The 13,836-nt window shown below is 44.8% G+C and overlaps 1 long non-coding RNA gene across 1 annotated transcript in view; it reads left to right on the top strand.

Annotated features, from left to right (window-relative positions):
- Nucleotides 1-443: 443 nt before the first annotated feature.
- LOC146513398 (uncharacterized) overlaps nt 444-13,836 on the top strand; it is a 225,019-nt gene continuing 211,626 nt past the window's right edge. Inside the window, exons 1-2 of the long non-coding RNA XR_014875284.1 lie at nt 444-1,785; nt 2,351-6,383. This is a non-coding gene — a long non-coding RNA (uncharacterized LOC146513398). The remainder of the gene's footprint in view (nt 1,786-2,350; nt 6,384-13,836) is intronic.

Here is a 13,836-nt window from a genome sequence, read left to right as displayed (position 1 = left end):
TCAGCATAAACAGGAAGTGGACATGTGTCTGTCTCTTGCTTACGTCTCCATGATGTCATTTCTCTCTCTCCTACAACGTTGGTTACAATTACAAAAAAAAGCAGACCGGACACTGGAACACGCTGTCTGCATGTTGGGATCAGTGGTGCCTGAAAGGGTGGGCGGGGGTTGAGAGGGAGGGTGCTCAGATGTTTGTGTGGGCGGTGCAGATCGACCATTACTGACACGTCTGTTACCACGGACATCGCACGCTCGTACGACGTTGAAACACTCTCACAAACAAAATCACGGTTTAGTAACGCAGTAACCCAGCATGCTTACAGGAAAGTAATCCCTTACATTACTCGTTACTTGAAAAAAGTAATTGGATTACAATAGGCAGAAAGCAATAACGAGAATCAAAATCATGAATAACAATAATCAAGGAATATAAAGTATGAGAGTGTTCTGATGACATCGTCGGTGTTTCTGATTTTAAATGAGAAAATGAGCCGTTTGCACTTTGGCACGTTGAGCTTTTTCAGTCGTCAGCTGAAACGTGTGTGCTCTTTGTTCTGCTCTGTTCTTGTGTGCTTGCTCGGCTGCAGCGCTGTGCGATCATTCCTCCTCTCTGCAGCATAGATACAGATAAGAACACGCAGAAGCGCAGAAAATGGCAACAGGGGAATAAATATGGAGATATGCTGCTGCTGTTTTAGTAAACATGAAAGCACAAAGAGAGAGAGATAACATTCATGCAGCAGAACTCTGACACTATCTAACACCTTGATCAGGTCAACATTTTAATCCGTGTGGATGATCACAGACTAGCAGACAGAGTGCAGATAACAGACAGTAAACATGTCAGACAGGTTAGTGCTGAGTGAGTGCAGGGCTGATGCTGTCCTGACTCAGAGTCACATGCACAGCTTCATAGTGTGTGTGCAGCTATTAGCTTTTAAGCACTTAGTCACTAACGATGTTGGATGGTGTTGAGAATAAAAACTGTGATTTATGAGGCAGTAGTTACTGGATCAGCACAATGTTTTTTTTTATTTATTTGTTGTTTAAGAGATAAATATTTATTTGATTCCTTTTGACGTGTGAAATCATGTTTGTGTGAGCTACCTGAGAATATTCAGCCCATTTAGTGTCAATCCTGGCGTTTTAATTAGCTGTGATTCATTTAAGCGGAACCTCATAAATCAAACTGCAAAGCCGAGACCTGAAAAAGACGTAATTACCATCAGGAAAGTGTCTCAGGCAGCAGTTTGCTCTCTCAGTCAAACAGAAAAACTGAAGGAAAATGAAGCTGCAGGCGGCACTGAGAGGTACCAGCTGCAGACACAGTGTCACATTTTGTTCCCTTCATGGAAAATGCCACGAGGAGAAAGAGGAAAGGTGTAAGGACTTCAGACAGGAGAAGCACCAAATGTAAATGTGACTGTGCAAAAATGTGCTTTTATTTGCATTGGAAGTGAAAGACTGACAAAGCTGAAAAAACCTGAAACGTGAAGCCGAGTGTCGATGGAAAGAACATCAGCGCAGGCAGAAGACGACACAAGTCCAAAAATGCCATAAAGGAGTAAAATTTCTCTGATTATGTGCTTCATCAGCGGCGGCTGAGAGCTCGCACTGGGCTGGTTTGCAGCAGTGGGAAGTGGCGCTGATGACAATCAGCACCTCCAAGTCTGAGGTCACGGTTCTCAGGTGGAAAAGGGGGCGTGGGGAGAGGCTCAAGTATCCGAGAGAGCGAAGGACGGAGCAGGAGATTCACGGACTGATCGGAGTGCCGGCTGCTCTGATGTGGATGTTGTGGTAAAGACAGAGTGGTTTCCAGGTTCATCTACATTCCCGCCCACACGAGCTGTTGTAGTGACCGAAACACCTCGACTGGCTTCTTTGGACGTGGAGGGAACATCTGAACTCCAAACAGACAGGCATGAATTCAAGCCTAACCAGTGTTCCCACCACAGACCACGAAATGTTCAGGGATACTGCAATAATCCAAGAGCCCCATCGGAGACTCTGCTGTCCTCAGTGAGGATCGAAAGGTTCATGACGTCTGATTGGAAAAAGACTGAAGGGTTTCAAGGAGAGTCAGTGTGAGGTCGTGTGTCCCACAGCTGAAGCTTGGACCAAACTGGGTCATCAGCAGGATGATGGTCCAAGCACAGCAGCAGATCTGCAACATCAGCTGCGCAATGCTTCAAATGTAACCGAGGTGAAGGAAATTTTTGCACAAGTGTTACTAAAGGAGGGAAACCCTCCTCAAAAAAATAGGGCAGTGGAGCAGCCAAGGGAATGCACTGAATTAAAAACTGTATAACTAAAAAATTATTTATTATATTTAAACAGTTAAAAATGTAAGATGAATTAAAACAACCCTGGCCAGGGGACAACACAATAAACATTGATAAAACAACATTAAAAACCCAGTGGCGTCCGCCACGGTATAAAAGTCACTAAAAATTAAAAATCCAGGCAAGCAGTGTGCAAGGGGGAAACCCGGCGGCGTCCTCGCCTTCCTGCCCGTGTTCTCCGCTCTGCTGGAAAGAAGAAAGAAAGGGGCAGCGACAGTCACTACTCTTTAGCGGCTACTGTTCATTAGAGTGGGATAAGTCAGGAGACTTACCCCGGGTCGCTTCCTTGTAACGCGCCAAGCGGCGCCGGCCCGTCTCGCCGTGGAATGTAGAGCACTGTCTCGCCGCTTCTACTTCCCCGCAGAAGCATGATCTGGCCTCCAGTTACTCCAGCAGCCGGACCGCTCTCTCCGATCCCTGCTCGCTGGCGTCGTCTCCTCGTTTACGGCCCACGGCAACCTTCACCAGCCCTCCGGGCTTGCAGGCGCCGCCGCCTGACACCATTCACTCCGCCACTGTTGCCCGTCTCTCAAGCCTCCTGCTCTGTGGTCTGCCAGGCCCTCTTATCGGCCTCTGGGACCTCCCAGGTGTGATCAGGTTCACAATCAGGTAGGGCGGAGTCTTTCCAGGACAAGTCACCAATAAATACCATAAAACAAGCAACAAAACTCATAAAAATAAAACACTGTACAATATTAAAATATTAAAAAGGTAAAACACAGCAAAACATGCATAGTAAAAACCCTAGATTGGCTAGGGCCTGGCTGTGAGAACCTTGATGGTACAGAACGATAAAGCCACGTTGAGACGGCAGCAGACGGGACGTGTGTCAGCACTGATCCCTCACCTTCCTGCTCCTATTTCAGCCCAACGATAAGTCCGGCTGCCTCTGGACCATCTCTGTAAGAAGACCAGACGTTTGTTCCACAGAGACGATGACGTGCCCGGCGGCCTCTGTGTTCGACTTCTTTGCTGACTGAGTGTAATTACATTGCAGATACAGCTCGCTGTTAAAATTCAGCAGGTAAACTTAATTTCACCGAGTGAATCGATGCCTTTTTTATTTGTTGGTCTTTTATCTGCTCTGCACAGCCAGGATAGATTTTACTTCTCTTTGAAGTTGTTTTCTTAAAAGTTTTAAAGCTAGTCGACCAAGTTTCTCCTAAAATTGGAAACAAAATCAAACCAATGGACTTTTTCATTTTGCAGAGAAAAAAGCTGCAGCTCAGCATTCCCCGAGAAGACCATCCTCTATCCTATCGCCTCCTTTAGCTCCTCATTAGTCCTCCTCATGCAGATCTGTAGCATCAGGGCCGCGGCGCCGCTGATGCTCGGACCCAAACAGCTTCTTAGTCGTCAATTCAACCGATATTTTCTCTGTCCAGTTTAAACTTTATTAAGTTTAAACTTTTATCATTAAACTTCTATCTCAGTCATTCCTTTGAGCTCCCAGACTCAAACTGGGACTACTTCCCTGAGTTTTTAGGTTAGGTTTAAGAGTATTTGCAGAAAGTTGGAGAATGTGGCCCAGGTGGATCATGAGATAGCGTTTCAGTAAAAGGACAGCTCAGGCTTTGCAACCCCCGTTTGATCTTTTTGACATCGCTCTCGCAACTTGTGCTCCTCGCATGTAATAATTCTGCTAGACGTCATATTGGAAAGGAAATGGCGTGAGGTTTGACCTTTCGCCCGATGAAGGGAGATCGTAAGCAGCGTTTGGTGGAAATATGTCCCGTACAAACGGAGGGCTGTGCTGGTGCCGCTCCCTCGTACAGAGAGCTATTGCAAACACAGCTTTGAACTTCCCGCAGCCTGAAAGCAGCGTTTATCATGAGGATAAACTCAGGGGAGGTCTGGCAGATGTGGACGTTTTCCTGGCTGTTGGGAGGTCTGGTGTTTTGATCCCGGGGTTTGGGGCAGCTAATCTTCATATTAGTGAAACTGAACAGACACGATTTATTTCCCCCTTTTTAAACTTTAGACAAAGTCTAAATCTCTGCTGCCTTCCTGACATTGACTGGAACAACGTCACAAACTCAATAACTGGAAAAATAAGGCGCTTCTTGACCCACACGTCCCGACTGACTGGGGCAGGTCTTACTCGCTGCTGTTTTAGATATAAGACATTAACATAAAGCTGAAAACTTCCCAGTGTCCCATATTTCCAGTTTCCAGTCCTGCTTTTCTGAAAAATATTTGGAACCAATCACCAGACGGTGACACTGGTTGGTTAAAAGGATCATTTTCATGCTTTACACTTTTTCCTTCAGCGGTGGATTCATGGTATTAAACCAGGATCCTAATTCCTAACCTGTGTTTAATCTGTGCTCAGTGTTAGCATGCTCGAGCAAGGTATTTTTATACATCCATTGTATTTGTTCCATAAGCTTCACAGTAAACATATAAGATCGATATCACCTATAGATTTAACATTCTGGCCGCCCCTTATTGGGTTATTATTATTACTCCTTATTGGGAAAACATTTAGACAAGAAGGTAAAGTCGTGGGCTGTTAGCCAACACCAGCTAGCCTGGTTAGCATCCACAGACTGTGAATGACACAAACACAGATATCTGCTTATGCATTTGAAATCACTAAAACTGGAGCTGTTGATGTTTGCATGTAAACCAGTCACCAGACTGCAGACCATGAGCCAGTGCGCTATCGATTTGTGACAGAATGGGTTCCTGTTGATGACATACATGCCAACGCTCCTGATTTTTCCCGGAGAATCCTGAATTTCAGTGCCCCTCCTGAAAATCTTCCGGAGCCACCATTCTCCTGAATTTCTGAATTTTCCACCCAGACAACAAAATTGAAAATCCATATCCCAGAATTCACAGCCCAGCCAATTCCAGTTTCCAACAATGGCGGCAGCTACTTCGTTTTAATATTACTCTTATTACTCTGTCGTAAAATAACCCTTTAACATATTTTCAGGCGAGAATGTAAACTTCAAATATCTGAGCCGATGAGAGCAGCGAACTCCCCGACATCGTTTTCAAACCCCCGCGGTCTAAATCAGATTAAAGTTACAGTTTTCACACAGCTGAATAAACGTCAAACAGAAAACTGATTAAACAGAAGTGTGAGACGGTTGAGACCACTAATTGTCTTGGCTATTGATCAGCAACCACTGATCACTGATTGATGGTCATGAGTCCCATTCACAGAGAGTTGGGGAATGGCTGCAATCACAGCCTGTAAGATGGTGACAGATGGACCCTTAGACCCCCTCCTCCTATCAGAGATGGTCCTTACCTTTTCACGACTTTACACCAGCGTTCCTCCCTGTCCAAGATGTGTACATCCTCATGAGAATAAATAAGTGTGTGTGTGTGTGTGTGTACAGGAAAAGCTGAAGAAGAGAATCTTGTCCTGATTCTTCATCACTCCTCCCAGTTTCTCTCTTTGATGCTTATTTCTTTAATCGCTCTTCTTCTTTATTTTTTCTCTTGACTTTTCTTTTTTCTTTTCTTTCTTCACTGGTTTTTCTGCCTTTGTTCTTGTCTTCTTCTTCTTCACTGATGTCTCTGAGGTTTTTCTCCAGTGAGTCGTATTCATCTGTTTGGTATTTACCTGGAGAGAGAGACAGATCAAATGCCAGGCATACACATATTTTACGTATGTAAATATTTTGTTTTGTTGGGTTAGTTCTTAGTTGCACTGCAGTATGTCCTCCGGGCTTGTCACTACTTGTCGTTGGTGCAGCAGCAGCACCAACAGCCAACATGTTGTTAATTTGACACATTTCCTGTTTTTTAATTAATTTAAACTGGGCCCTCTCCAACCTTCACTGTGCAGAACAAAGTTTGCAGTGGAAGAAGTGGCAAAACGGTGCAGCTGAAAAGCTGAGACACCAAAAGAAAAAAGAAACTAAAAGCAAAACAGGAAATTTTATTTAATTTACACCAGCGTCCTGTTAAATTTTACGGAGCCCCGCAAGGGACATGGGAGAAAAAAAAATTTAAGACGGACTTTTGCGAGATCTCACAAAACTAACTCGGAATCTCGCAAAACAAACTCGAGATCTCGCAAAAGTTTTAGCCGCAGTTTTAGCTCGAAGTTTTAGCTCGAAGCTAACGAGAGGTCGAGACCTCCCGTTAGCTTCGAACTAACAGGAGGTCGAGACCTACTACAGCCGGGAGGAACACCGCTTTCCCGGCACATCGTGCCTCGACCTCCCGGTCGGCTTCGAGCCAGCGTCCGAAGAATGCGGCTAAAACTTTTGCGAGATCTCGCAAAAGTTTTGCGAGATCTCGCAAAAGTCCGTCTTAATTTTTTTCCCTCCCATGTCCCCTGCGAGGCTCCGTAAAATTTAGATAGCAAGGAGCAGACGGCCGAGTTTATTCAACTCCACCGACACAGCTCGTGACGTAATTATGAAGGCTAGACCGTCACGGTCGCTCACTTCCAGCCTCCCGAGGACCCGGCCCACTTAGACCATGAAGGGTCCTCATGAGGATGCCCCTCCCCTTTCTGAATGTCCCCCTAATTCTGAGGTCTCAAGGTTGGTAAGTGTGGTTGGTGATTGGAAGATTAACTTTGATAAACTGGTTTATGTTAGAGAACATCTCCAGAGTCCAGCCAAGCTCTGCTGCTGTGACTCGGTTCAGTCCTCCAAATGTGACCACTCTAACCGTTCCAGACCTCATGATATCATTTTATCCCAGTTCAGCTTCAGCCCCCTCCCAGTGGGACCAGCTCACAGCTGTTTATACTGTTATAATAGTGGCGTCTCAGGATTGTAAAGCAGTTTGTGCTTCTTTGAAACCTTACTTACAGGACACGGCCTCTCAGCGAGTGTTGTAGGATTTGTGGGAACTGTTCCCTGATTGCACCGCCACAGGTTACAAAAGCCTTCAGAATAAATCAAGTAGAGCAATTTGTCTGACTGTAGAAAGGTAAGAAATGCAGGAATAAATACAGATGTTTTCTCTGCAGCTGCCTGAATTTCACTTCCCTCACAGGAACAAACGACTTAAATCCGTTCGGCTCACTTTCGCTCGTTTGTGCACGATGAAGGCTTCTGCTGCAAACGCAGCAGGACGAAGCAATCGTTCATCTGTTCCCTGCACGCTTCTCTGTGTGTGACTCAAAATGAGTCGAAATAAATGAGTAAATATGTCGTTATGACTTTTTAAAAGAGGGAAAAAGAAAATGTGTTTAGTGAAATTAGAGGATGTCAGAGCTTTCCGGCCCTTGGCTGTAATGTTTATGACGCGTCAGTCCTCCAGCTTCTGATAAACTGAGAACATTTCGTTGCCTTCTGTAAATCCTTCTCCCTGAGATACAAGTTTTAGTCACTGAACGTTTCATAAATGACTCCTGAGCTGGGAATGCTCCCCAGCAACACTTGTGTGGCTGCAGCCTGAGGTGGAGCTTTTTAGTAAAGGTTACTTCAGGAGATACGACGAGAACACAGGAAACCTCCGCTGCTTTCTGGCTCTTTATTCTGTCATTTTCTGCAGCTTCTATTTGCATTTCACAATCGTGCCCGGCAGGAGCCGAACAGAACTCACGGTGTGGATGGAAATTAAAGCTCCTTCCTTCGTGCCTGCTGCACTCGGCGGGGCTTCTGTTGAAGGACTCGGAGCTCTCCGCTGAAATTACCGTGCAGGTGTGAGGTTTGATCTTTAACCCACAGGAAAGCAGGATACTGCTGGGCTCTTTAACTGTAAAGAGACGACTTCAAACAGAAATTTCAACTTCACAAAACGTGAAAGCAGCGATGATGATGAAGATCGACTCCTGGGGAAGTCCGTCTGAGGTTAGTCAGCTCCAACGAAACGTCTTAACTACAATGAACAAAAGCAGAGTTTTAAAAAACTAAAACGAACAAATGATTTTTGGTTCTTGTCAAATTTGTTGTTGCTGCTCGACTTCGATGTGATTTATCGAAGTTTATACGAGCATCGAATCAGACAGCGTGTGCTTCGCAGCTCGCTCCATACACACTGCAGAGAAATCAGGAAACAGAACAAAAATAAAAGCAGCTGTCAAAGAAAAAGCATCATTTATATGTAGCCAAGTGAACTAATACTACGCATGGAAAGGGTTTAAAAAGAGGGGATTGTGTTTTTGACTGATTGCCTGTCTACCAGAGGTCTGTTGTAGAGTTGTCATGGTGATGATTAGACCTCGCATTTTGGGGGTATACTGTCCCTTTAAGAGACGCCGTAAGCCAGACCACGCATGCACTCAAGTTTGCGTCACACACTGAGCGCTGTGAGCACTGTCGCTACCCGATCCGTACCGGAAACCCGATCCGTACCCCGCATGCGCGAAAGGTGTCTACTTCCGGTTGTAGCGTTTTACGATAGTTACAGGTCAGAGTATCTGTTAAAATGTTAAGAATAATGAGTATCTCTTAAACTGTTTGCAATAATGAAGCATTTCAATACAATGTAGACAAAAACGAAAAATAAAAAGATAGTTACGGATCGGGTCTACCCGATACTGCGCATGTGCAGATGTTTTCTTCTTCTTCTGTTCGTTTAATGGCAGTTTACTCCCCAGTGTACGAGGATACTGCCACCTGCTGACCGAGCGAATGAACCCTATTGTAAACTGAATTGGCGTCATTACAAACGTGTGTTAAATTTGATTTAGTGATAGTCGAGTGTGTTTATGCTTGTCTGTGTGGAGAGGATTGACTGGAATAGTGATGATGATGTCCGCTATCACTGTCAATTGTCAGTAAACACTTCATCTGGATGATGAATCTACACGTGAAACATTGCTAAGACAATATTTTTAACTCTGTAATTAGGCGCCATTCTTCTTATTTTACGGCGCTGTTGTTCAATCGGGGGACGCTCTCTGTTGAGGAGAAAAGCATGAATTTGTTTGTAAACGGATTATCCATTGTTTAAATGTCCCGGTAGTCGAAAAGGAGGCAGAGCTGTTGAGAAATGCTAGGAGCTAACTGGGCGCTAACCGTATCATTCAAATATATTGAATGTCGCAATGTTGGCAAAGACAGGAAGTGACGTAAGTACCGATCGGAGTACCGATTGGGTTTCCGGTAAGGATCGGGTAGCGACAAGCGGGAGCACTGGAGAGTTAGAGACTGCAAAAGATTCTGTGGCTAGCTACACAAGAGGTAAATGTGCTAAAAAGTGTAGCATACTGCAAAATATTGTCACGAGTGTTGTAGTAGACTGTAATTAGCTAAGTTTCTTTAGCAATGACTCCATGTTTGTGACCATTTCTGTAGAGTTCTTAACGCGCGACGGGTGCATGTTTAATGGTCACGTGCTGTGAAAGGGACTGAAGAGCGGGTTGGCGTGAGTAGCTACAGTGTCCTAACACATTTCAAAGTTGTTAAGTTTATACTGTTATTCACTTTGCATAACTCTGTATGTTTCTGTTTGATTCAGAGGGGAGATCACTTGCTGTGTGATTCCTTGTCCCAGCACAGTAGCTGTGTGGAGAAACCGAAGTGAGTTCATGATGTTCTCCCATAGAAATGGATGTTTAAAAGAGAGTTTACAGTGCACTTTATTGCCAGTTGACCTGCGAAGTTGTGGGATGTAAACAATGTGTTTATTTGTTTTGTTTTCTCTTTTTTGTTGTTGTATGTGTTTCTTGACAGGTCACTACTGTTGTCTATACTGTTTGAATTTAACATGTACATATGATAGATGTTGTCTCAGACCCTGAAAGGCAGTTTTATGCTGAGCCAGTGGAATAGTAAAATTTTGCCGTTTCACTCAAAACTACAGAATTAAAACTGTGCTCCTCCGAGTACAGTCGGAGAATAAAAAAGCCCACAAAAGAGTATTTCCTGTGTCCTGTCTCATTCCCCATGACCGGGCCACATATATATGTGCACGTATACTTTTTGAAATGCACTCCTCCAGGACAGAATCTGTGTCGGACTTACAGGTAAAAGGATTTGTGTGACGTTGTCATGGCCGGGATGGCCGGTGTGTTTGAGGAGCGAACCCAGCCACATGTAGCACGGTCCGGACTCTGGTTTGTGTTTTTGAGACACTCAGACTTTTTTATTGTCACTGTGCAGTTTCTTGCACAGCGACATTGGTTAGCTGGAATTGATTGATTGGAATTGGATTGATTATTAATATTGTTATGTGTAGCTAGTTTCTAGTTTTCTGTGCTCCCTGGTGTCATGTCTCTACTGAAGGTTTAGTTATTTATTCGTGTTCCCCTTATTTTTGTTTCCTCTGTTCCCGAGTCGGTCATTGTCTCGGTGTCAAGTCCATGTCTTTATGAATGTTTCCTGTTTTATTTTGATAGTCCTGTGTTCAGTGTGTTGAGTTTCGCTTCCTCCCTGTCTCGTCTCGTCTGTGAGACGGAGCAGAGCTCTCCGTACTCGACTGTTGGATCCGTCTGGAGGTCGTTTTCGTCCAGTGCAGGTTAAAGATGTTAACATCAGAGTCTGGATGATGCAGATCTCAAACTGAGCGATTTAGAGGCCGAACTTTAAAACGCAGCACCAGCTGAAAAACCGATTTCTCCATCGTGGGCACGCTGGGACGATAGGTTCCTGTGTTTAGACACACGGAGACATTTCAGTGCAGAATCACTTCAGATGCTTTCAGTATATTTCACCATAGACGGGAAAAATGACGGATGTAATCACAACTAAACCTGCAGATGTTATCCCGGACGAGCCCCCACTTGTTACGCTCCCCTGAGGGGTCTAGGCAGTGAGGGGGAAGTAGATAGTATTATCGTGATCCTTATGTTTGTTTATTCACATAACCAGGTAACTTAAGAATAACCAAACGTGCATTTTTTCATTTATCTCCTGCTTTATCCAGCTTTGAGCCTTTCCACGTCACGTGTGGAGTCCCGTGTTGCAGCGTTAGCTCGGGTCGGCGCGCTCACAGATGCAGCTGTGTTTACGTGAAGAGACCGGAGGCGCAGACACAAGTTCTCCACGATGCTGGGAGCAAGCGGCAGACTGTTTCATGCAACGAGAACTTTTCAAACAAACATAAGAAGACGAATGACATCTACTGAGGAGGATATCCAGCTGCTAATTACTGCTAATTAAGTCTAAGTGACGACTGTTTGCTTTGTTTCAGGGCGAGCAGTGAGCTCAGGAGTATTTTTAGCTGAACCCTGTCAGCATGTTAGCTGCGAGCGACAGTGACAGCTACGAGCACAAAGCTGGCTCCTGTTGTTGCAATATAACCCCCGGGAGCAGACGGATGTGAGCCCGTAGGTGCTCCTTATTGAACGTACACATCAGCTTCCTTTCTGGCTGCTCAGAAACAACAAACTGAGTCATTTTCTGAGGCACACATTCACACTCGGGTACGCTTCCATTTGTCTCAACATCTCGCTCACTGTCTGCGGCGTCCTCGCTGTGGAGGTGCTTGTTATTAGCCGAACAGAGTGATTATCACAGGAGCAGCTGTCACTAATTGTAGTGGGGTGAAATGGGCTCGAGCAGCATATGAATCACTGCCGTGAGAGAACAGCCGTAAAACATCAAACATCCACAGAATCATAACTGAAGACACTGATGGAACGATGGATTCACGAGGCACGTCAAACATCGCCTGTTTGGGTTCTTCTTAACTGCCTTTAACATTAACATAAGTGTCATCCATGACTGACAGTTTATTAGAAACAGCACTGCAGGCCTACTTGTTGTTCCTAGAGTATTTAAAAGTAGAATGGGAGGCAGAGCCTCCTCCCCTCCTGCATCACCTCAGTCACTTTCATACAGACGATACCACATAAATGAAGACATACAGCACAGAGGAGCTCCTCCAGTGTTGTGCTGATAAGCTTGACTGTCAGAGGATCACAGAGCTGACGGGTATCAAACTGTGCAGCTGCTGCCGCGATCAAACGCGCGTCGCTCCAGGAGGGCCAGACCTCTCCCGACTTCATCCTCCTCATAAATCCTTCTTTCAGGAAGTCCACTGAATTGTGCATGCTGTGAATATTTCAGCGCCCCTTTTGAAGACGTGGTTATTTTTGATATGAACGGCCGCAGAGCTTTAATCCTCACGTCCGTGTGCTCAAAAAAGTGCACAAAAGTTTGGAAGTTTGTTGTTGATGTGTCCTTATGATCTTTGCATCCGTGTTTCCCTCTGTTTGGTCTGTGTAGGAGCTGAAGGTTCAAATGAGAAAAACACAAAGGGAAAAAAGTTGTTTCCAACTGATTATGATAAGAAACAGGCGTGCACACTCGGGCGATGCACAGCAGCACGCCCAACTCTGAACGACTCACAAACACAAAATGTGTCCGAGTCAAAGTCTGGACTTTAATCAGACGGAGGTGATTCAAATAGACGTTCACGCTGGAATTATGTCTGAATTATTATGCTGCCACATGGCAAATCGAGAAGTCTTTTCTCCAAATATTCTTCAGGACTTTTGATCCGTCTTTGTCCACAAACTGCTGCTGTCCTCTGTGCTGTTTGACGTCTTTGCAAAGCTCACTGAAACTCACAAACACAACCTGTTTGTGTGCAAATCAGAAACCCACTCTGTGTGTGCCACGGCCAGAATCTGATCTGCTGTTAGAAAAACATCAAAACATGCAAAAAGAAAGCAACCCCCCCCCCCACACACACACACACCAAAGACCATCGTAAGCTGTAGCGTGCCAGCGATGTGCTGTCAGCTTACAGAGCAACACAGTAATGATGCGTTCAAAGGTCGAGGAAAAGACAGATACCACAAATCTTTTATTTCTGAGATTTAAAGAAGAATATTTTGTTTATATGTTATTTTAAAAAAGTAAATCTTAAGAAAACACAAAACAAACAGCTGATAAAGTTTTTGTCTGAAGCTTTTCTGCGTTTGCAAAATCAGAACCTGAACGGCCTCAGTCTCCGTATATTATTTATTTTATTATACTTATAAATAAACATTTACTCTGAGGTCAGGAAAATAAATAAACAGCAAAAGTGTGAAATGAATGTGGAAATGCGGCGACCTTTGACCTCCAGCTGCCCCAAACTGAGCTGAAAGCAGATTTTTTCTTTCAAGCCGAGAACTTCCTGAAGCTGCTGACGCAGAGGTGAAGATGAGTGCAGCACAGACACACACACACACACACACACACACACACACACACACAGACACACACACACACACAGACACACACACACACACACACACACACAGACACACACACACACACACACACACACACACACACAGACACACACACACACACACACACACACACAGACACACACACACACACACACACACACACACACACACACAGACACACTCACACACACACACAGACACACACACACACACACAGACACACTCACACACACACACACACACACAGACACACACACACACAGACACACACACACACACACACACACACACACAGACACACAGACACACTCACACACACACACAGACACACAGGAAGTTCCCTGCTGACCTGCTGCTTCTGAGAAAAGTCAAAATAACTTTATTCGTAGTGAAGATTCCATCAAACAGACGTCACGTTGGAAACAGCAGCTGTGTCATGAAGCT

Source organism: Neolamprologus multifasciatus, chromosome 7 (genome assembly GCF_963576455.1).
Source record: "Neolamprologus multifasciatus chromosome 7, fNeoMul1.2, whole genome shotgun sequence".
In the NCBI taxonomy this organism is placed as follows: Eukaryota; Metazoa; Chordata; class Actinopteri; order Cichliformes; family Cichlidae; genus Neolamprologus; species Neolamprologus multifasciatus.
This window is presented reverse-complemented; position numbering and strand designations above follow the sequence as displayed.